The sequence below is a fragment of the Oryx dammah genome, unplaced genomic scaffold (assembly GCF_014754425.2).
Source record: "Oryx dammah isolate SB20612 unplaced genomic scaffold, SCBI_Odam_1.1 HiC_scaffold_11160, whole genome shotgun sequence".
NCBI classification, from domain to species: Eukaryota; Metazoa; Chordata; class Mammalia; order Artiodactyla; family Bovidae; genus Oryx; species Oryx dammah.
This window is the reverse complement of record NW_024080553.1, coordinates 57,772-80,166: the sequence shown is the minus strand read 5'-3', so window position 1 is coordinate 80,166 and position 22,395 is coordinate 57,772. Positions and strand designations below refer to the sequence as shown.

The window sequence follows — 22,395 nt, the reverse complement described above, 5'->3', positions numbered from 1 at the left end:
GCTTTTATAGGAACACAAAAACATTCCAATCCAAAGGGATGGTGCTGTGAAACCTCAGGAGGGACTATTACTACGAAATGAATAGTCATTAGGGTCGTTTCTTTTCTCATCTCTGCAGAATGTTATTTTTTCTACTTCCCTGGCCCTCATGGCAGAGTACGGCCACTGCTACTCCAGCCTTCATGTTTATATGTCTTGTTCCAGCAACTTCCAAATTCCTGGGATAAAGACAGTGACAACTAGCTCAGGTTAGGGCCCTCTTCCAGTCATCTTTGGGGATGGGGAGATATTCTCATGTGATACGATTACATTAGTTCCAGGAATTCTGCCCTAGAGAACAACAGATACCCCAAAATGGGTCCTCTGAGGTGGCTAACCCTCCAGGGTAAATATCTTTTCAGTAATAAGAGGGCATTCAGCAGGCACATGAAAAGATGCTGAACATCACTAATCATCAGAGAAATGTATATCAAACCCACAATAAGACATCACCTCACACCTGTCAGAAGGTGTATTGTCAAAAAGACACCAAATAATAAATGTTGGTGAGGATGAGAAAAAAGGACTCCTTGTACGCTATTAGTGGGGATGTAAATTAGTACAGCCACTATGGAAAACAATATGGAGATCCCTTAAAAACAACTGCCAGATGATCCAGCAATTCCAGTGCTGAGTATAAACCTGAAGAAAATGAAAACACTAATTCAAAAAGATGATGTGCTACTGTTCCACACAGGGAACTCTGCTCAGTGTTATGTGGAAGCCTGGATTGGAGAAGAGTTTGGGGTGAATGGATATACGTGTATGTATGGCTGAGTCCCTTTGCTGTTCACCTGAAATCATCACAACATTGTTAATTGGCTATACTTCAATAAAAAATTCAAAATTTAAAGAAAAAATATATGCACCCCAATTTTCATAGCAGCATTATTTGTAATAGCCAGGATGTGGAAACAACCTAAGTAGCCATCAACAAATGAATTAATAAAGAGAAGCTGTAGTGTGTGTTTGTGTGTGTATATGAATGGTATACAATGAAATGGTATTCTACCATAGAAAAAGAAATTTTGCCATTTGCAACATCTTGGATAGACCTGGAGTGTACATATGCTTAGTAAAGCAAGTCAGATAGAGAAAGAGAGATACCATATGATATCACTTATATGTGGAATCTAAGAAATGAAACGCATGAATGTCTAAAACAGAAACAGTCTCATAGACACAGAAACAAGCTGCTGCTGCTGCTGCTAAGTCGCTTCAGTCGTGTCCGACTCTGTGTAACCCCATAGACGGCAGCCCAAGAGGCTCCCCCGTTCCTGGGATTCTCCAGGCAAGAACACTGGAGTGGGTTGCCATTTCCTTCTCCAATGCATAAAAGTGAAACGTGAAAGTGAAGTTGCTCAGTTGTGTCCATCTCTTAGCGATCCCATGGACTGCAGCCCACCAGGCTCCTGCGTCCATGGGATTTTCCAGGCAAGAGTACTGGAGTGGGGTGCCATTGCCTTCTCTGCAGAAACAAGCTAGTGGTTACCAAAGAGGGAAAGGGGTGAAGGAAGGGCAAGATAGGAGTAGGAGGTTTAAGAGGTGTCAGCTACTAGCTATAAAATAAACAAGATATGAGGGTATGATATACAGCAGAGGCTATACGCTGTGCTGTGCATAGTCACTCGGTTGTGTCCAACTCTGCAACCCTATGGACTGTAGCCCACCAGACTCCTCTGTCCATGGGATTCTCCAGGCAAGAATACTGAAGTGAGTTGCAATTCCCTTCTCCAGGGGATCTTCCCAACCAAGGGCTCAAACCCAGGTCTCCTGCTTTGCAGGCAGATTCTTCACTATATGAATCACCAGGGAAGCCCTTGTACATCTGAAACTGACCTAATATTGCAAATCACTGACACTTCATTAAAAAAAAATAAGTACCTGCTATGTAGGGTAGTTGTGAAGAATAAATGAGTCACTCTGTGGGAAAGTATTTGGAAAGTTCTCTGGTGCATGGTTATGCACATAAATATACACACACAGTGGACCCTTTCTGACAACAAAAGCAGGGGTCCATTAACTTTCTGATCTGCTTTAAAGGGCAAGGCAACTAGAGGCAGATCCTTCTTCCCCAAAGGTCTCACTACCAAAATGGAATCACATATGTCTTCTTCTCAAGAGCAGATCCATAGCTTTGGTAAGTGTTCCCTGGGGTCCATGATGCCCACAGAGCTGGTGCTGCTGTCAGCACAAGAGGAACAGGTGGCCTGCCAGACCGTGAAGCTCCCTGAGGGTGGCAAAAAGCCACTGGCCCAGCTAGGAAGTGGGTTGATCCAGTGTCCGAGTGACAGTGTGACCTCAGTGGAAGCGCAGGCACATCCCATAACGGACACAAGGGCTCACCTACAAGCTCATACTCATACCGGAATATATTTCAAGTGCTTATACAGACAGAACTTAGTTTGTTAACAAATGTATCACCGTCCTCTTCCTCACCTGAACCAACTACTTCAACTCCTCAGGAGAGTGGTTCCCACCCCCCACCAAGACATTTTTTAAAATTTATATTTTTATTGAAGGATAGTTGCTTTACAGAATTTTGTTATTTTCTGTCAAACGTCAACATGAATCAGCCATAGGTATACATATATCCCCTCCCTTTTGAACCTCCCTCCCATCTCCTGCCCTATCTCATCCCTCTAAGTTGATACAGAGCCCCTGTTTGAGTTTCCTGAGCCATACGGCAAATTCCTCTTGGCTATCTATTTTACATATCGTAATGTAAGTTTCCATGTTACTGTCTCCATACATCTCAGCCTCTCCTCCCCTTTCCCCATGTCCATAAGTCTATTCTCTATGTCTGTTTCTCCATTGCTGCCCTGTCAATAAATTCTTCAGTACCATTTTTCTAGATTCCGTATATATGTGTTAGAATACGACATTTATCTTTCTCTTTCTGACTGACTTCACTCTGTATAATAGGTCTAGGTTCATCCACCTCATCAGAACTGACTCACATGCATTCCTTTTATGGCTGAGTAATATTCCCTTGTGTATATGGACCACAGCTTTCTCCATTCTTCTGTTGATGGACATCTAGGTTGCTTCCGTGTTCTAGCTATTGTAAATAGTGCTGCAATGAACAATGGGATACATGTGTCTTTTCCAATTTTGGTTTCCTCAGGGTATATTTCTAGAAGTGGGATTGCTGGGTCACATGGTGGTTTTATTCCTAGTTTTTTAAGGAATCTCCATACTCTCTTCCATAGTGGCTATATCGATTTATATTCCCACCAACAGTGCAAGAGGGTTCCCTTTTCTCCACACCCTCTTCAGCATTTATTGTTTGCAGACTTTTTGATAGTGGCCATTCTGACTGATGAGAAGTGATGTCTCATTGTAGCTTTGCTTTGTATTTCTCTAATAATGAGCCATGTTGAGCATCTTTTCATGTGTTTGTTAGCCATCTGTATGTCTTCTTTGGAGAAATGTCTTGTTTAGGTCTTTTCCCCACTTTTTGACTGGGTTGTTTGTTTTTCTGGCATTGAGTGTATGAGTTGCTTGTATATTTTGGAAATTAATCCTTTGTCAGTTGTTTCATTTGCTATTATTTTCTCCCATTCTGAGAGATGTCTTTTCACCTTACATATAGTTTCCTTTGCTGTGCAAAAGCTTTTAAGTTTAATCAGGTTCCACTTGTTTACTTTTGTTTTTATTTCTGTTACTCTAGGAGGTGGGTCATAGAGGATGTTGCTTTGATTCATGTCATTGAGTGTTCTGCCTATGTTTCCTTCTAAGAGTTTTATAGTTTCTGGTCTTACATTTAGGTCTTTAATCCATTTTGAGTTTATCTTTGTGTATGCTGTTAGGAATTGTTCTAATTTCATTATTTTATGTGTAGCTGTCCAGTTTTCCCAGCACCATTTATTGAAGAGGCTGTCTTTGCCCCATTGTATATTCTTGCCTCCTTTGTCAAAAATAAGGTACCCATAGGTGCATGGGTTTATTTCTGGGCTTTCTGTCTTGTTCCATTGGTCTATAATTCTGTTTTTGTGCCAGTACCATACTGTCTTGATGACTATAGCTTTGTAGTATAATCTGAAGTCAGAAAGGTTGATTCCTCCAGCTCCATTCTTCTTTCTCAAGACTGCTTTGGCTATTTAGGGTCTTTTGTGTTTCCATATGAACTATGAAATTTTTTGTTCTAGTTCTGTGAAAATTGCCATTGGTAATTTGATAGGGATCACATTGAATCTGTAGATTGTATTTGGTAGTATAGTCATTTTCACAATATTGATTCTTCCTACCCAGGTACATGGAATATCTCTCCATCTATTTATGTCATCTTTGATTTCTTTCATTGGTGTCTTATAATTTTCTGTGTACAGTTCTTTTGTCTCCTTAGGTAAGTTTATTCCTAGATATATTATTGTTTTTGTTGCAATGGTGAATGGGATTCATTCCTTAATTTTTCTTTCTGATTCTTTGTTGTTAGTATATAGGAATGCAAGTGATTTCTGTATATTGATTTTGTATCCTGCAACTTTGCTAAATTCACTGATTAGCTCTAGTAATTTTTTGATACTATCTTTAGGGTTTTCTATGTACAGTATCATGTCATCTGCAAACATTGAGAGCTTTACTTCTTCTTTTCCAGTCTGGATTCCTTTTATTTCTTTTTCTTCTCTGATTTCTGTAGCTAGGACTTCCAGAACTATGTTGAATAATAGTGGTGAAAGTGGACACCCTTGTCTTGCTTCTGATATTAGGGGGAATGTTTTCAGTTTTTCAGCATTGAGAATGTTTGCTGCAGGCTTATCATATATGGCCTTTACTATGTTGAGGTAGGTTCCTTCTATGCCCATTTTTTTTTGAAGAGTTTTAGTCATAAATAGGTGCTGAATTTTGTCAAAGGTTTTTTCTGCATCTATTGAGATGATATGGTTTTTATCTTTCAATTTGTAATATGGTGTATCACATTGATTGATCTGCTTATAGTGAAGAATCCTTCCATTACTGGAATAAAACTAACTTGATCATGGTGTATGAGCTTTTTGATGTGTGGCTGAATTCTGTTTGCTAAAATTTTGTTGAGGATTTTTGCATCTATGATCATCAGTGATAATGGCCTGTAGTTTTCTTTTTTTCGGTTGCCTTTGTCTGGGTTTGGTATCAGGGTGATGGTGGCCTCATAGAAAGGGTTTGGAAGTATTCCTTCCTCTGCAATTTTTTGAAAGAGTTTTAGAAGGATAGGCATTAGCTCTTCTCTCAATGTTTGATAGAATTCTCCTGTGAAGCTATCTGGTCCTGGGCTTTTGTTTTTTGGGAGGTTTTTAATCATAGCTTCAATTTCAGTGCTTGTAATTGGGTTGCTCATAATTTCTGTTTCTTCCTGGTTCAGTCTTGGAAGATTGAACTTTTCTAAGAATCTGTCCATTTCTTCCAGGTTATCTATTTTATTGCCATATAGTTGTTCATAATAGTCTCTATAATCCTTTGTATTTTTGCATTGTCTGTTGTAACCTCTCCTTTTTCATTTCTAGTTTTGTTGATTTGATTCTTCTCTCTTTTTTTCTTGATGAATCTGGCTAAAGGTTTGTTGATTTTATCTTCTCAAAGAACGATCTTTTAGTTTTATTAACATTTACTATTGTTTCTTTTATTTCTTTTTCATTTATTTCTGCTCAGATCTTTATGATTTCTTTCCTTCTACTAATTTTGGGTTTTTTTTGTTCTTCTTTTTCCAGTTGTTTTAGGTGTAAAGTTAAGTTGTCTATTCAATGTTTCTCTTGTTTCTTGAGGTAGGATTTTATTGCTATAAACTTCTCTCTTAGAACTACTTTTGCTGTATCCCATAGGTTTTGAGTTGTCATGTTTTCATTGACATTTGTTTCTAGAAATTTTTTATTTCCCTTTTGATTTCTTCAGTAACCTGTTTTTTTTAGAAACGTGTTGTTTAATCTCCATGTGTTTGTGTTTCTTACAAAATGTTTTCTTGTAATTGATATCTAGACTCATAGCATTGTGGTTGGAGAAGACGCTTGATACAATTTCAGTTTTCTTAAATTTCCTGAGGTTTGATTTGTGACCCCAAATGTGGTCTATCCTGGAGAATATTCCATGTGCACTTGAGAGGAAGGTGTATCCTTCTGCATTTGGATGGAATGTCTGAAGATATCAATGAGATCCATCTCATCTAATGTATCATTTAAGACTTGTGTTTCCTTATTAATTTTCTGTTTTGATGATCTATCCTTTGGTGTGAATGGAGTGTTAAAGTTTCCTACTATTATTATGTTACTGTCAATTTCTCCTTTTGTGTCTGTTAGTGTTTATCTTATGTACTGAGGTGCTCCTATGTTGGGTGCATAGATATTTACAATTGTTATGTCTTCCTCTTGGACTAATCCCTTGATCATTATGTAGTGTCCTTCCTTATCTCTTGTAATCCTCTTTATTTTAAGGTCTATTTTGTCCAATATGAGGATTGCTACTCCAGCTTTCTTGTGCTTGCCATTTACATGGAATATATTTTTCCATCCTCTCACTTTCAGTCTATATGTGTCTTTAGGTCTGAAGTTTCTTTTAGACAGCATATATATGGGTCTTGTTTTTGTATCCATTCAACCAGTCTGTGTCTTTTGGTTGGAGCATTTAATCTGTTTACATTTAAAGTAATTATTGATAAGTATGTTCCCATTGCCATTTTCTTAATTGTTTGGGATTGATTTTGTAGATCTTTTTTCTTATCTTGTATTTCTTGACTATATAAGACCCTTTAACATTTGTTGTAAAGCTGGTTTGGTGGTAATGAATTCTCTTAACTTTTGCTTGTCTGAAAAGCATTTTATTTCTCCATCAATTTTGAATGAGATCCTTGTCAGGTACAGTAATCTTGGCTGTAGATTTTTTCTGTTCAGTACTTTAAATATATCCTGCCATTCCCTTCTGGCCTGCAGAGTTTCTGCTGAAAGATCAGCTGTTAAGTGTATGGGTTTCCCTTGTATGTTATTTGTTGCTTCTCCCTTGCTGCTTTTAATATTCTTTCTTTGTGTTTAGTCTGTTAGTTTGATTAGTATGTGTTCTAGGCGTGTTTCTCCTTGGGTTTATCCTGTATGGGACTCTTTGTGCCTCTTGGACTTGATTGACTATTTCCTTTTCCATTTTGGGGAAATTTTCAACTATAATCTCTTCAAAAATCTTCTTCAGTTCAGGTCAGTTTAGTTCAGTCACTCAGTCATGTCTGACTCTTTGCAACCCCATAAATTGCAGCACAACAGGCCTCCCTGTCCATCACCAACTCCCGGAGTTCAGCCAAACCCACATTCATCAAGTCAGTGATGCCATCCAGCCATCTCATCCTCTGTTGTTTCCTTTTCCTCCTGCCCCCAATCCCTCCCAGCATCAGAGTCTTTTCCAATGAGTCAACTCTTCGGATGAGGTGGCCAAAGTACTGGAGTTTCAGCTTTAGCATCTTTCCTTCCAAAGAAATCCCAGAACTGATCTCCTTTAGAATGGACTGGTTGGAACTCCTTGCAGTCCATGGGACTCTCAAGAGTCTTCTCCAGCACCACAGTTCAAAAGCATCAATTCTTCGGCGCTCAGCTTTTTTCACAATCCAACTCTCACATCCATACATGACTACTAGAAAAACCATAGCCTTGACTAGACGGACCTTTGTTGGCAAAGTAATGTCTCTGCTTTTGAATATACTATCTAGGTTGGTCATAACTTTCCTTCCAAGGAGTAAGCATCTTTTAATTTCATGGCTGCAAAAATCTTATACCCTTTCTTTTTCTCTTCTTTTTCTGGGGCCCCTATAATTTGAATGTTGGTGCATTTGATATTGTCCCAGAAGTCTCTGAGACTATTCTCAGTTCTTTTCATTCTTTTTACTTTATTCTGCTCTTCAGAAGTTATTTCCACCATTTTATCTTCCAGCTCACTGATTCGTTCTGCTTCAGTAATCTACTGATTCCTCCCCTGGTGGCTCAGATGGTAAAGCATCTGCCTACAATGCGGGAGACCCAGGTTCAATCCCTGGGTTGGGAAGATCCTCTGGAGGAAATGGCAACCCACTCCAGTACTCTTGCCTGGAAAATCCCATGGACAGAGGAGCGTGGTAGGCTACAGTCCATGGAGTCACAAAGAGTCAGACACGACTAAGCAACTTCATCTCTTCAGAGTATTTTTAGTTTCAGTAATTGTGTTGTTTGTCTCTGTATGTTTATTCTTTAATTCTTCTAGATCTTTGTTAATTGATTCTTGCATTTTCTCCATTCTGTTTTCAAAGTTTTTGATTATCTTTACTATCATTATTTTTGAATTATTTTTCACGTAGTTTGCCTTTTTCATCTTCATTTTTTTGGACTTCTGTGTTTCTAGTTTGTTTCTTCATTTGTGTATTTCTCTGCATTTTCATTATTTTTTTTAACTTATTATGTTTGAGGTCTCCTTTTCCCAAGCTTCAAGGTTGAATTGTTTCTTCTTTTTGGTTTCTGCCCTCCTAAGGTGGATCCAGTGGTTTGTGTAAGCTTCCTATAGGGTGAGATTTGTGCTGAGTTATTTGTTTGTTTGTTTGTTTTTCCTCTGATGGGCAAGGCTGAGTGAGGTGGTAATTCTGTCTGCTGATGACTGGGTTTGTATTTTTGTTTTGTTTGTTGTTTAGATGAGGTGAACAACTTCATCTGGTGGTTGGTTGATGCCAGGTCTTGTATTCAAGTGGTTTCCTTTGTGTGAGTTTTCACTGTTTGATACCCCCTAGGGTTAGTTCTCTCGTAGTCTAGGGTCTTGGAGTCAGTGCTCCCACTCCAAAGGCTCAGGGCTTGATCTCTGGTCAGGAAGGAAGATTCCACAAGTGGTTTGTTATGGCATTAAGTGAAATTAAAACAAATATCCAAAAATGAAAAACCAAAGATGTATCCCAGACAAACTGCAGTTACAAAATCAGGCAAATAATAATTAAAATAGTGGAATATACACATATACATGTACACCCATGACCAAAATCAAAACCGTCCAACAAAAATAAAGTACAATAGATTGATCTGGCAAACAAAGGAAACCAAAAATTATATCTACCAGTTAAGAACAAAACTAACTAAAGCACAAACTGGAAAACTAAACTAAAACAAGGTGCCAATTGGAGAATAAAGCAATGAAAATAAAGCTAACAAAATGTTGAGAGGAAAGGAAAGAAAGAATAGATATGCAAAGTTAAATAGAGGTAGATGTAGAAGATTTATATACATTAAAGATTAACTGCAAGGGGCAAAGAACAGTAGGAAAAGCAAAAGAATAAATGTAAAAAAAAATAATAATAGGTTAAAAAATTAAAATTAAAAAAGAGAAAAGAAGCAAAAGAAAAAGGAAAGCTCCAAAGAACTGCAAAAGCCCAACATAGAGGCAGAGGTTTATAACAACTATAAAAAGTGTGATTGAGGGAAAAGAAAAAAACCCTCAAAAGCTTAATTAGATTTCATAGTGCCAATAAAATCAACAACTACAATGGGGTGGGGGGAGGGGGGAATGAAAAGAGAAAAAAATCCAAAAGAATCGACAGATCAAGTCAAAACATGAGTTTTTCTTGAGTCCCTGCTGTCAGAGTCCTTTCCCTGGCTGGGAGTCACAGTCCGCCTCACCTCCCTAGGGTGCCTTCCAACACTGCTGATCTCTGGACCTGCTATGAGGGCAGCTCAGATTTTAGTCTGGTCCTTCTCCTATGTGTTCTTGCCTCCAGTGTCCACAGCTGTCAGAACTAGTGTGTTTTTTGTGGGAGCTCTCAGTGACCTTTTATATATTCCATAGACGCAGAATCTGCCTAGTTGATTGTGTGAATTTAATCTGCAGCTTGTACAGCTGGTGGGAAGGTTTTGGGTCTTTTTCCTTAGCCACACTGCCCCTGGGTTTCAATTGTGGTTTTATTGCCACCTCTGCATGTCAGTTGTCCACTGGGGTTTGCTCCTGAGGCTGCCCTGGAGGACTTGGGTCTGCCCCAGTGAAGGCCAGGCGTGGAGGTGGTGCAGCTGCTTGGGTCGCAGGGGTTCTGGCAGCAGCAGGTACTCAGGGGAACTGGCAGCTAGGGCAGCAGGAAATATAATGCTCTAGAAGGGTATTGCAACCAGTATTGGCCAATACGCTCTAGTATTCTTGCCTGGAGAACTCCCCCTTCCCTGACAGAGAAGCCTGGCAGACCATAGTTCACAGGGTCACAAAGAGTCGGACACGACTGAAGCAATCCTGTGTGCATAGACACAAGACTTTTTCTGGCTGTGGCAGCCCTGCCCCAGCAAGAGTTGAGCATGAAGGTGGTGCAGCAACTTGGCTTGTGGGGACCCTGGTGGTGCCAGGTATGCAGGGACACAGACTGCCTCTGCCACAGGAGTTATGGCCCTATCAGAATCTTTTTTCAAGCCTCCTGTAGCTGGTGATCAGAAGGCCTCTTTGGCCAGTCTTTCTCTGTTGCTCCACTGGTTCAGGCACTTAGACGGCTCCCTTGCCTGGGGTGCTTCTCTGTTGTTCAACAGGTCAGGCACATAGAGGACCCCTCCTAGCTGGGGTCCTACTTTGTAGATTAGCACATCAGACACTTAAAGGGGCACCCTGGCTGGGGTCCTACACTGTAGTTCAGTGTGTCAGGTATTTGACAGGCCAGTCTCTCTATTATTCAGCTGCTGATGCTGGTGTGTGGGGAGAGAGAGGCTATGGTGATGGCTCCATCCTCTATGTGTGACTCAGCAGTATCGCCTTGCTTCCATGGCTGCCTGGCTTTCCTCCACAGCCATTTCCCACCACAATCTCCTCCCTCACCTCCCCTCACTCTGTGTCTCCGTAGTCAACAGCAGCCCTCACCCTGGGATTGCTCCACAATCCCTAAACTCCAGCTTCCAGCCGCTGCGCCTTCTAAGGGACCTGCATCCTTGTCTGGGGTATGTATGGCTGTGGCAAGGACTATCTGATTCTCATTCCACTTAGGCTGCCACAGATCAGCTATTTCACTGTCAACCTTAAACGTTTCTCCTCTGATTCAGACAGTTGCCCCGATGTGGGGATGGGACCCCTGCCCCCTGCTTCATTTCCCCCACCTGGTAAGGGCAGGTAAGGGCAGGTCCAGTCTTACTAACTGTGAGGTCCAGAGTTAGAGTAGGCGAGATCCAGAAAAAGAACGAGACTGGCACTCTACAGGAACAGATCACCTTTAATGAGGTGAGAAGGGGCAGCAGTCAGATTAGCGAGCTGCTGCACTTATCTAAGAAAAGAGTAAGTACATATAGGCATGTATGTAGAAAGCTACTGTCTTAAGGGGGTCTGTTTTCTCCAAGGTTGCTGGGAGTAGTTATCTCTTAAACAGCTAGAGCAAGGAGTTCTGGAGATCGGCCAGAGGCTGGGCTGCCTTGGAACTGGGTGTAATCAACCTGATGTCTATTTTTTTCTTTGGGTGAGAGAGTTCTTTGTTTTGCCTAGAATGGTGGGGAGGACCCAGACGGGAGTTTTAACTCCAGGCTACCTTGAGCCAAGCAACTTTCCTTCACTAACACTCCAGGTTTTTTCCCCTAGTTTCTTCATCCTACTGAGTTTTGCGTGGTTCTATATATTCTTTTCTTATTGTCAGGTACTCCCGTCCACTCTCAGCTGGTATTCTGCAGGCACTTTTGTGTCTGAAGGTATATTCCTGATGTATCCATGGAAATGTACTCCATGCCCACCTATTCCTCTGCCATCTTGTTTTCTCTGGAGAGTGGCCTTTTGGGGCGCAGGCCTTGAGTGGGTGTTGGAGGCTCATGGAAACATGTGCTTTGCTTGCCTTCATTAAGGTCTGGATTCCTCCACCTCTTTGCTTAGTCCACTAGGAACAGTGCCAATCAGTGAATAAAGTCTTAACTGTCAGACCTTTCATACATTGAAAAGATGGTACAGTGAAAGAGTTGATCCCAGGCTTCTCCCATTTTCCATTGTTTTGTTTGTTTTTTTTCATCACAGACCCATTGTTCGGAGGAACTGCTTGCTGGGAGCTTGTGACGCGTGTTGGCGTGCAGGCCCTTGGAAGCCCTGCACCACAGCCTGTGGCCGAGGCTTCCAGTCTCGGAAAGTTGACTGTGTCCACCCAGGGAGTTGCAAGCCAGTGACTAAGACACGCTGTGCACCGGGGAAGAAACCTGCTTCCTGGCAGCACTGCCTGGGGCCTTCCTGTGACAGTACGTACCCCTCACAGGTATCACAGCCACCCCCAAACCTTGTCCTAACCTGACCTCAGGGAGCCAACCTTGTTAGGGTCTCGTCCACAGGGCCATTCTGAACAGGTGTGGGATCTTGGGATGTTGGGGGAGTAGCTGCTTTGATGTGGGTGTGGCTCGGTGTTCTTTAGAGAAAAACCAGTTGAGGGAGTAGGGTGGCCAGTGGCCTTCTAGCAGATACTGATCACCTCTCCACAGAATCCCTCCTGCCTGGAGTCTCAACCCCTCTGCCAGGGCTTCCCTTGATGGGGTTGGGCAGGCATGCCAGGGTCCTGAAATTCTATGTGAAATGGAATCATGTACGTATTTTTCTAGAAAGCAGGTCCATAGCTTTGGTAAGTCTTTCCCAGGGTTCATGACGTCCCCAAAGCTAGTGAGAGGAGCAGGTGGCCTGAGGGATCTGAAGTCCCCACAGGGCAGCGAGAAGCCACCTGGCCCAGCTAAGAAGTGGGTCCAGGGCACTTTGTTTTTAATGTTATTAATTTATCTATCATTTTTGGCTGCACTTGCTTCTTCGTCTGGCTGCACTTGGGTCTTTGTTGCTGCACAGGCTTTTTCTCTGTAGCTGTGGCAAGCGGGACCTACTCTCCAGTTGCAGTGCACAGACTTCTCATTGAAATATCTTCTCTTGTTGCAGAGCATGGGCTCTAGGGTGCATGGGCTCAGTAGCAGCTCCCAGTCACTAGAGCATAGGCCCATGTGGTTCACAGGCTTAGTTACCCCACAGCATGTGGGATCTTCCCAGACCAGGGATTGAACCCCATATCTCCTGCATTGTCAGGCAGATTCTTATCCACTGAGCCACCAGGGAAGCCCTCAGGGCCATTCTGACTCTAGTGCAGAGCAAAGACCCTAACCCAAGCCTAGTTACTTTGCTTCACTCTGTGATCTCGGTTTCTACTTTTCATAAAACTAGGTCTCTAATGAGCTCCATGTTAAATGGATATGTATATATTTTTTTTTCAGGAGACTGCACAGACACAACTCACTACTGTACGTTTGTAAAGCATCTTCATTTGTGTTCGCTAGACCGCTACAAACGAAGGTGCTGTCAGTCATGTCAAGAAGGATAAAACTTTGTGGGGGTCATTATGCTGCTGTGAAGGTAAAACAAAAATGTAAAAGCTCTTTTTGCCCCCATGTAGCTTGATCCAAAACATGTGTAATAATACTTCTCTAAAAGTCTCTCAAGTCTACGATCAAACCAAAGTTGGTGTAAAGTCACCACTGTTAGCATTGGATGCTGTCCTGTCCCCATGACTGGTTTTTAGTTCCAACTCTTTTAAGTGATATGTTCCAGGACTAACATAAACTCCCGTAAGCAGCAGGCACGCCTTTGCACTTGGGACCTCAGGAGACCCCCACGGTCACCAGTGCACTGTCACTAGCTGCCTCTTCCTTGTTTGTAGACGAGCACAGAGTGGGACACCCTGAAGACCTGGCAAACACAGCAGCTGATGGCTTCTCTCAGTTCTAGGGTTGCGGCAGGTTGATACGGCATCTACATTTTAGAAGCTCTGGCCACTAGTCGTTAAGATGTTGGCTCTGATGGCATTTCTATGGATTGTAACGTGTCATCTGTGAGAGAGAGTCACTCTGGACAGGCTTGTAACCCTGACTGACCCGGAGGTCCTGGGGGGAATGGCGCCTTGTCCTTGCTCTTAAGAGAACCTGTGGAAGGAAACAGAGTAAACGTGGCTGCCGTTTCACAACTGTGGGAGGAAATGTGTGAGCAAATGAGGGATCTTAGAATTCAAAGGAGAGGGAAAGTCCACCTTGTCTACTGATTCTGAAGTATATTCAAAGCGTCCTTTTAAGAGCTGTGAATGAGACTTTTCTAAGCACTATTCTCTTGCACACAAACAGAAAATCAAAGTCTTATAAGACCTAATTTATGCAGAAAGTAATATTCCTAAGGATTTTTATTTTGGAAAAACTGTAAGAAAGTAATGTAACTACGAAACATGATAGCTGACCAGAGTCATTTATAGTAAATAATTGTTTTAGTTTGAACTGATTTTTCAGTGAATCCAAAGTGAATTAGGGTTGAGCTGTAATATACAGTTAGGATGAGGGGTTAGAGTTGGGGTTTGGTGAGTAAGTTTAGGATTGGTTTTAGTTTCAGGGTTGGGTTAGTTGAGAGTGAAAGTTAAGTTGGGGTTGAGATTGGAGTTGACTTTATGGATTAGGGTTAGGTCAGAGTTGGTTTGGGTGTGGGTTTGGGGTCAGTGATGGTTTCGGGGTGAAGAAGTTTGGAGTGAATGTTATATGTTCTAAAGCTGGGGCTCTTTCCTTCCATCTTACCAGTTATGGCATTAGTTGGCACCCAGCCCCAAATAAGTGGTCATACATCTTTCTTCGGGGTCACAGCTGCCTGCGGCCTGTGGCAGCAGAGTCTGCTGAGGTACGTGTGCTGGCCCTAGTCCCTGGTCACATGTAAGTGAACAGTGGGCTCTGGCTTTGGGTGTGTCTAGACAAGCTTGCTGAGTCCCTGCCGTATCCTGAGCACCACAGCTTGTTGTCACTGTAGCCTCACCGACACCAGGATGAGTGCTGTACTGGAGAGTGTGGCAGTGGGGAGTGGGTATAGGGACGTGACGAGGACACGCCAGCCCCTGAGTTGTTCATCACCAATCACACTTGATTGCTGGAGGTTTTTAAGTTAAAAGAGAGAGCATTTGTATAATACTCTTTGTATATATTTTTATATGACTTATAGGTGCAATATTTTATTTTGTACAGTATGTAATAAAGATATGGGACATATATTTTTCTTAGTAACAAAATTTCCTATTAAATTTCTTCATCTTTGTAGTTAAAGTGGCTATTTTTCACATGCTGGTGTACCATTTGTCTTTGATCTCATTCAAACGACATTGCTGTGTACTGTATTTTACTACTGTTTCTATCACATAAGAGTTCTCTGTCATGATTCTGACTAGTAATTCAAAAATAAATGTACTTTGATTATTCAGTGGCACCCTCATAAATGCAGGCGACTCACTTGCATTCTGGTTTTGGTTGGTCTGGGGTAATGTCACCTTGGTGGCATTTCTGTGGGTCCAAGTGGGCTGGACCCTGGTGGGCTCAGTGCTCTGGGCTGAACTTGGGAGTGTGGGTTACAAGACTCAGAGCAGAACACACAGAGATGCACTCTCACTCCCTTGTCCCAGACGCTTACTTCCTGTGAATCACAGCTGAGAGAATGTCAAGGGGGAAAGAAGCTCCGAGTGTGCGAGCTGGAGCAGGAATGGAGGTGGGCGGTAGGTGGGGAAGCAGCAGCACAGAAGAACTAACACCCGTTTGGTTTTGGTGAGTAACCTCTCCCGATACCACCCAGCTCTTATACAGTTGATGGGTTTGAACTGTTTGGGTCCCCTTCCACACAGATTTCTATGAATGGTAAATACTACACTATCCAGGGCCGGATAAAAAACACATGGATGCGGAATGGTGAACACAGAGGAACTGAGTGTACCGGAGGGTCAACTGCAGGTTATACATGGATTTTCCGTGGCAGGGAAGGCTGGTGCCTCAACCCCCCACCACCCAACCCCAACCCATTGTTTAAGGCTCAACTGTATAGTGCTTCAAGATTAGCAGTGAGTCTTTCTACAGGAAATTCATGTTATGGGAATTGAAATTCCCCCTGGAGTTTCCAAGGTCACGTGAGATAAGCAATGGAGCACAGCAGGTATTTCAACAGTGTACTGATACTTCCTTTTCTTTTTTTTTCTTCATTCCTTCCCTCCTTCCATCCCTTCTTCCCTCCTACTTTCCATCCTTCCATATATATACATATAGATATATGTATTGTGTACACATATCTCCTGTATCTATGAAGTCACACTGAATTAAGTCTTGGATACCAGTCCAGCACCATAAGGGTCATGATTATAGTAAAGGTATAGTATGATTATACCTTTTTCTCTTTTTTTTGCCAATTTCTTTCTCTGACAGGGAGGGAGCCTGGTTCTCAATTATCAGCAATGTATTTTCTTGGTGACTCTAGTATATACGTCAAGTAGTCTCAGAACTGATGATGCATACACCCTGAGAAAGGAAAAAATATGACCAGCGTGGGTATAGCATTCTTCCTGCTGTTTCCTTAGTGCATTCAGTCAGAACCCTCTTCCAGGGTGACTCAGGTCACCCCCTTTCTTCTTGGCCGCTTCACTGTGGTTATGGCGTTCATCTGTTGTACAGTTATACTCCTTTGTCACAGTCTATATGCCTTCTTGGGTTCTCCCCACCTCCTGGGTGATGGTTATCATTGGACATGCAGTCAAGTTGGCTCTGTGGTTTACAGTTCTCGTGTGTGTGTGTGTGTATGTGTGTGTACATGTGCACTCTTTCGTGTCTGACTCTTTACAGACCCAGTGGATAGTAGCCCACCAAGCTCCTCTGTCCATGGAATTCTCCAGGCAAGAATACTGGAGTGGGTAGCCATTTTCTTCTCCAGGATCTTCCCAACCCAGGGATTGAAACTTCATCTCATAAATCTCCTGCTTTGGCAGGTGGATTCTTTAGCACTGGCACCACCTGGGAAGCCCCTACAGTTCTTATAGTTTTAACAAACAGAGACAGTGGTTTGTCAACCACCACCACATTTTCTCACTTTACAGCTCCATTACCCCTACAAATTCCTTTATCTTCCTCTTTGGTAATCAGTAATTTCTCCATCCCAACCAAACCCCTGGCAATTACTGATACATTTTCTGTCCGTACAGTTTTCCAGAATTTCATGCAAGTGTGATCATACGTTATGTGGCCTTTGAGGCCCAGCTTCTTTCACTGACCAAAACACCTTTAAGATTCATGCATAATATTGGGCAAATCAACAGTTTGTTCCTTGAATTGAGTCCATTTGAGTATAGTAGAGATGTGTGTCATTTCTCCATACGACAGATGGGGAAAATGACACACATCTCTAGTATGACACACATCTCTTGTATGCTCAAACAGACGCAGCTTGAGACTCAATTGTACAAATGTTATACAGTTATATGAGTAAAGTTTATAAATGTGTAAACTTTTGTGTAAGACAAGTTTTCACTCTTCTTTGATAAATACCTGGGAGTGGATTTGCTGGCTTATATGATACATGCATGTTTAGAAGATATTGTCAAACTGTTTTCCACCAATGACACACAGATGTTCCAGCTGCTCACATCCTCATCAGTACTGGAAACTGTCATGTGTCTGTATTGTATATGCATTGGCTTCCCCAGATGGCACCAGTGGTAAAGAACCTGCCTGCCAACGTAGGAGACATAAGAGATGCAGGTTCATTCCCTGGGTTGGGAAGATCCCCTGGAGGAGGGCGTGGCAACCCACTCCAGGATTCTTGCCTGGAAAATCCCATGGGCAGAGGAGCCTGGCGGGCCATTAGTCCATGGGGTCACAAAGACTTGGACATGACTGAGTGACTAAGAATGCATGCTGTCCAATGGTTACAACTTTGTGGTGCGAGTTTGATCCCTGGTCAGGGAACTAAGATCCCACATGCCATGAGGCCAAAACACCAAAACATAAAACAAATATTGTAACAAATCAAACCCCACCCATCAGGCCCCTCCGCCCAGGAGAGAGGAGAGAGCCCAACTCCTGCAGAACATTCAGGAAACTCGTCTGCACAGGGACCTGACCACACCAGACACTGGCTGGTTCAGGGCACCATCCTAAGCTTCCAGGTCTTGATTACAAGGACCAAAAGTTCTTCTTGGCCCTTCTGTAAATGTTCAGTATTGTCAGTGCAGGAGGCTAATACCCTCTTTTTGCATTTCTGCCCTGCAGTGCAGCAATTCTTGCTCTTCAGAATGACTGTGCTAATTCTTCAGTCATTAACTCCAACCGCTACGTGGTACACACTTCTCTAACTGGAGAGGATGCAAAACAGAGGGCGATACATCTTTCTGGAGAAATAAAGTTTATTAAAACTATGAAGAACCAGAGTGGGCAAAAACTATCCCCTCCACCACCAACATGAAAGGGGGGAGCGTGGGGGGAGGGGGACCTGCCCCGGGGACGGCCCAGTCTGCGAAGTTGCACCCAGGGGCAGAGGAGGGGCAGCTGGGTCAGGGTGGCGCCTCTTCTGGTCCCCAGGCCGCTCCAGACCATCTCTGAGCTGGCCAGGAAGGTGCTGGATTTGAATCCCGTAGTCCACTTGACTGGGTCCCAGGGAGCTCGGCAGGGCTGCTTTTGTGTTGGTCAGTCATCATGGGTTGTTTCTGGGCCTACTTTACTTGTGCGGGTTTTGCTGGGCAGCCCACAACAACAACGTTGTCTTATAAACCTCCATATTCTCCCAGCCACGCCCCTCTTTTCTTTGCTGAGGCCAGAGGGAGGGGATGGGGAGTGGGACTGCCCGGCTTGGTAGGAGCATCCGGCGGTGTTGGCCACACTCAGGGGGTAGTGGGTTCCCTCTGGGGCTTTTCTGCTGGTGTCACAGGTGTTGCTCGTATCATGGGTGTCACTGGTGTTGGGGGTGCTGCAGGTGCCACGACGTCCGTGGGTGCCTTGGGTGCGGTGGGTGTCAGGGGTGCCGTGACTGTCGCTGGTGCCTCGGATGCCATAGATGCCTCTATTGGAGAGTGAGGCCCCGGAGTCACACGAGGAAGATGGAATGGGTGGGGGAGTGGTAGGATTGAGGATCTTGTCTTTTGAATTCTCGGTTGTATCCAGCATCCCAATGGTCTCCTCTGGAAATAGCCAGGCTGGTATGAAGGTGGACACTTCAGGGCTTGGAGGCTGGAATTTTGGTGCTGGAGTTCTCCATGGCAAGGGAGGGGTTCACAAGGATGGTACGGGACCCCACCCTGCGTCTATTCAAGCTCAGGCTTTCTGAGCTCTGGCTCTTGGCCCACCTCGAGCCCAGAGACATCCACACTGACACCAACAAGTCCTCTTCACAGAGTGGCTGGAGTGGCTCCTCCTGGCCTATCTCGACCCATGGATGCTGCCAAAGATGGGGTCAAGTGGCTCTGTTTGTCGGCTTGAGGGTCAGCATGCTTGCTATTAATGTTCTTATTTCAGATGATAGGTAGTCGGGCACATAATAAAGCCCTGTGAGCACACTCTGCCTCAGCTCCCAGAAATTTCGTCCTTGGAACAGATGGGACCCGGTCACCATGACATACAGGATGACACCAAGGCTCCACACATCTATCTACAGCTACAGATTCAATATCAGACTTGAGAATAAAGATCCTTGGTACTTAGGATAAAAAAGAAAATCAGAAATGCATGAATCCCAGGGAACTTGTACTGCTGATCTCAGCTCCTTGTAGCTTAAAATGAATGAATTGCAGAAGGACACACAGAAGTTGCTGTCTGACCTCATGTTTTATTATGTCTACTCTAAATGGCAACCCACTCCAGTGTTCTTGCCTGGAGAATCCCAGGGATGGAGGAGCCTGGTGGGCTGCCGTCTATGGGGTCGCACAGAGTCAGACACGACTGAAGTGACTTAGCAGCAGCAGCAGCATAGGAACAGTAAAGGCTACATCATTTCAATCTTTTAAATCTTTAGCTAGTGTCTTTCATTTTCAGGTTCTGTCATGTAGAATGTAACTCTGCAAATAGAGATTATTGAGATGTGGATGCACAGAGAGCATAGAAGGAGAAAATCGTGTTGAGTTGACATTCAACAAGCTCACTCATGTTATTTATGAGATGATTATCTAGGGGTATTTACGTGATACCATTTTCTCTTCTTTTAGACATAATGCTACCATCCTTACAAGCACCTTCGTCCATTCATTCAACATTCATCTTAGTCTGTTTGCACTACCATAACAATGTAGCACAGACCAGCATGGAGGGGGTGGCTTATAAACAACAGGCATTTATTTCTTGTAGTTCTGGAAGCAGGGAAATCCAAGATCAAGGTAGGGCCAGATCTGATGTCTGATGAGGGCCAGCTTCCTGGTTCACAGACAGTCGTCTTTTTGCTGTGTCCTCTTATGGCCAAAGCGATAAAGGGGCTCCCTGGGGCTTCTTTCATTAGGGCACTAATCTCATTCATGAGGGCTCCGCCTATGTGACCTAATTACTTCCCAAAGCCCCCACCTCCTGGATGTTAGGATGTGACACATAAATTTTAGAGAGACACAAACATTCAGACACAAACAAAGCCATATTCAACAAATATTTGCCCAGTGCTTGCTTGCTTTTGCCAGAGCTGGGAATACGTAGATGACCTAGCCCTTGAGAAGCTCATAGTCTAGAGAAGGAGATGCTCATGTGAACAGATATTTTGAAGCAGAGTGACAAACGCAGTAATAGTTGTTTGTTGTTCAGCCGCTAAGTCATGTCTGACACTTTGCGACCCTGTGGACTGCAACATGCCACACTTCCCTGTCCTTCACTATCTCCTGGAGTTTGCTCAAATTCACGTCCATTGAGTCGGTGATGCTATCTAACCATCTCATCCCTCATCCTCTGCCACCTCCTTTGCCATTTGCCTTCAGTCTTTCCCAGCATCAGGCTCTTTTCCAGTGAGTCAGCTCCAAAGCACACAGTAGCTCTGAGGAGCGGTCCCTAATGCTCTCTGGAGAAGCCAACCAGGTTTCCACATAAGTCAGGATGTTGCTCTGGGAGGAGGAAGAAGAATGTTCCAGGCAGAGAAATCAGGATGTGCAAAGGCAGAGAGAAGTTCCATGTGGAATGGAACATGAAAATCAAATGAATACCTTCAAATCAGTGAATTAAAAGATTGGATACTCATGAGGCTGAAATTGCTGGTAAAGGTGACATCTTTGGAATATTTAAATCTTTGATTTATTGAAACTACCTATATTGTTCTACCACCTCCTGCACACACACACATGCACCACACACACACACACGTGTGTGTGTACATTGTGGAATATGCCAACCCTTCAGTTCCGTTCAGTTCAGTCACTTAGTCGTGTCCAACTCTTTGTGAGCCCATGAATCACAGCACGCCAGGCCTCCCTGTCCATTACCAACTCCCAGAGTTCACTCAAACTCACGTCCATCGAGTCAGTGATGCCATCCAGCCATCTCATCCTCTGTCGTCCCCTTTTCCTCCTGCCCCCAATCCCTCCCAGCATCAGGGTCTTTTCCAATGAGTCAACTCTTTGCATGAGGTGGCCAAAGTACTGGAGTTTTGGCTTCAGCATCAGTCCTTCCAATGAACAGCCAGGACTGATCTTTAAGATGGACTGGTTGGATCTCCTTGCAGTCCAATGGACTCTCAAGAGTCTTCTCCAACACAACAATTCAAAAGCATCAATTTTTCGGTGCTCAGTTTTCTTCACAGTCCAACTCTCACATCCATACATGACCACTGGAAAAACCATAGCCTTGACTAGATGGACCTTTGCTGGCAAAGTAATGTCTCTGCTTTTCAATATGCTATCTAGATTGGTCATAACTTTTCTTCCAAGGAGTAAGTGTCTTTTAATTTCATGGCTGCAGTCACAACCTGCAGTAATTTTGGAGCTCAAAAAATAAAGTCTGACACTGTTTCCACTGTTTCCCCATCTATTTCCCATGAAGTGATGGGGCCAGATGCCATGATCTTTGTTTTCTGAATGTTAAGCTTTAAGCCAACTTTTTCACTCTCTTTCACTTTAATCAAGAGGCTTTTTAGTTCCTCTTCACTTTCTGCCATAAGGGTGGTGTCATCTTGCATATCTGGGGTTATTGCTATTTCTCCCAGCAATCTTATCCCAGCTTGTGCTTCTTCCAGCCCAGCGTTTCTCATGATGTACTCTGCATAGAAGTTAAATAAGCAGGGTGACAATATACAGCCTTGACGTACTCCTTTTCCTATTTGGAACCAGTGGCTAGCATTTCAAAGAAATTCATTTGTCACCTTAACAAATACTGGCTGAGCACCTAAGTATGTAATGGGTCCAGTCTCAAGGATTTGGCATTCCAGTCGGAGAGATGGATAACAAACCAGTAAACAAATAAGTGTACAGGCTATTTCTCTGTGGAAAGTGCTATGAAGAAAAGGAAATAGGGTGGTGAGCCCTGTGGTGATTGCACATCACTACTTTAGCCTTCTGAGGAGGTGATACGTGAGTCTAGACCTAAAGGATAGGGTGGAGCCATCCATCCCAAGAGGTGAGGAAAGAGCATTTCTGGCAGAGGGAACAGTAAGTGCGAGGACTCTAAAGTGAGCACAGGCTGTGCATGGTCAAGGAAC

General features: G+C 43.4%; 1 long non-coding RNA gene across 1 annotated transcript; it reads left to right on the top strand.

Moving 5' to 3' along the window:
* Positions 1–10,824: 10,824 nt before the first annotated feature.
* LOC120860667 lies at positions 10,825–15,189 on the top strand. The gene is made up of 2 exons (XR_005720405.1): positions 10,825–12,193; positions 13,182–15,189. It is a non-coding gene; the product is annotated as an uncharacterized LOC120860667 (long non-coding RNA).
* The last annotated feature ends 7,206 nt before the right edge of the window (positions 15,190–22,395 follow it).